We start from the raw sequence: 2569 nt of genomic DNA on the forward strand, positions 1-2569 counted from the left end.
ATTTAAAGAACCACTCCTTATATATTTAGATACTCCCTGCCCCTCCATAAGTTCACTTCATCCATAATCAATAGCCTTAATATATATACCTCCAGTAATAAATGAACTACCAATTAATCCACCAGAGGATAAATAAGGTAAAAATCATATTCCTCCTAATAAATAGTATACTATTTTATTATTAAAAAATGGATAAACTTCGAACAAGAAAGATGTAATATTATATCCAATTCACCCTCCCAATAAAATACAAATAACTGCCCCTATCTTCAACTTAAAAGGAATAATAATAACAAAAACAGAAGGAAAAATTAATCATATTAATCCAGAACCACCTACAACAGATAATAATAATAAGCCTAATATACCTTTAAATATACCTCACCCCCCATCATCAGAAAAGAATTGAAATGATGTACCTCTATAAGATTTACCAACTAAATAATAATTTAATCGAAAACTATAAGCTATGGTTATACCCGTAGAAATTCGTAATAAAACAAATATTACTAAATTAAAAGAAGATATACTTAATATTTCCAAAATTAAATCCTTAGAATAAAATCCAGCCAAAAATGGTATTCCACATAGGGCAAGACTAGAAATTATTATACAAGAAATAGTTATTGGCATTTTATTAATTAAACCCCCCATACAACGAATATCCTGAACATCACCTATAACATGAATTACTACACCAGCACATAAAAACAATAAAGACTTAAATATAGCGTGCGTCAACAAGTGAAAAAATGATAACTCCTTTAATCCCATAGATAATGTTAATATTATTAACCCAAGTTGTCTTAATGTAGATAAAGCAATAATTTTCCTTAAATCATATTCAAAATTAGCACCAACCCCAGCTATAAATATAGTTAGCCCCGATAATAATAAAAGTACCCTCCCAAGAACAGTATATATCAATATATCTCCAAAACGAATTAATAAATAAACCCCAGCAGTAACCAAAGTAGAAGAATGAACTAATGCAGAAACTGGGGTTGGTGCAGCTATAGCTGCCGGCAACCATGCAGAAAACGGAATTTGTGCACTCCTTGTTATTCCAGCAATAATAATAAATCTAGTAATTAATATTATATCAAAATCAGAAATTAATCATAAATAATAAATATAATTTCATCTACCATAGTTTAATATTCAAGCAATAGATAATAAAATAAATACATCACCAATTCGATTGGACAGAGCAGTTAGTATTCCAGCAGAATAGGAACGAACATTCTGATAATAAATTACTAGACAGTAAGAAACTAATCCTAGGCCATCCCATCCTAAAATAATTCTAATAATATTAGGAGAAATAATTAAAAACATTATAGATCCAACAAATAATAAAACTAAAATAATAAATCGATTTATATTATAGCCCCCTCTATATAAGAACCTCTATAATTAATAACCATAGAAGAAATATATATAACTAAGCCTATAAAAATTAAAGATATTCAATCAAATAATATTGTTATAATAATACTAGAACTATTCAAATTAACAATATTTCACTCAATAAAAATTGTAACATCCTTAATTAAAAATATTATCCCTAATAATAATAAAATTATTCTACTAATCAATAAAATAATTGATATTATACTTGTAATAAAAAAATTAAAAACCATTGATTTAAGAACTTTTAGTTACCACTAAGTCCACAACTTACTATTCTACTTAAACTACTTAAATATTTTAAATTCAATGAAATATTGGAGAACAAAAAATAATTAAAAAATTTAATGGAAATGAATGACAAAATAATAATAAATATTCACGAATATTACTTCTTCAGCAAGAAAATACACCAGAATAATATATTCCATGCTGAGTATAAGAATATAAATATAAAGTATAACCAGCACTTAAAAAAGAAAGTAATGCAACACCTACAAAACTAAAGTAGGATCACCCAATAATTCTATTTAATAAACTAATTTCACCCAACAGGTTAATAGAAGGAGGGGCAGCCATATTAGTAATTCTTAATATAAATCATCATAAAGATAATCTAGGAATATAATTAATTATTCCCCTATTAATTAATATACTACGACTACCTAATCGTTCATAAGTAATATTTACTAGACAAAATATCCCAGAAGAACAAAGACCATGTGCTACTATTAAAGTAAGGCCACCATTTATCCCTCATGCTCCTATAGTTATAATCCCTATTAAAACAAGACCTATGTGTGCTACAGATGAATATGCAACCAAGGCCCTTAAATCAATTTGACGTATACAAACAAGACTAATTATTCAAATTCCAACAACTCTAATACCAATTCAAAAAATATTATATTTAATAGCTAATCTCTCAATACAAGAAATAATTCGCAAAATCCCATATCCTCCAAGCTTTAATAAAATTCCGGCCAAAATTATAGACCCACTAACTGGTGCCTCAACATGAGCCCTAGGTAATCACAAATGAACCAAAAATATAGGTATTTTTACTAAAAAAGCAAACACCATTCTAATATATCAAACAAAATAATTTATATCAATATTAATATATCTAAATATATATATATATAGACCACCCACTTTA

At 27.0% G+C, this 2569-nt stretch overlaps 1 pseudogene; it reads right to left on the minus strand.

Moving 5' to 3' along the window:
* Positions 1-231: 231 nt before the first annotated feature.
* On the minus strand, positions 232-1989 carry LOC145978118 (NADH-ubiquinone oxidoreductase chain 5 pseudogene; annotated as a pseudogene).
* Positions 1990-2569: the final 580 nt, after the last annotated feature.

The sequence above is a fragment of the Lepisma saccharinum genome, chromosome 24, assembly GCF_977018435.1.
Source record: "Lepisma saccharinum chromosome 24, izLepSacc3.1, whole genome shotgun sequence".
Taxonomy (NCBI): domain Eukaryota; kingdom Metazoa; phylum Arthropoda; class Insecta; order Zygentoma; family Lepismatidae; genus Lepisma; species Lepisma saccharinum.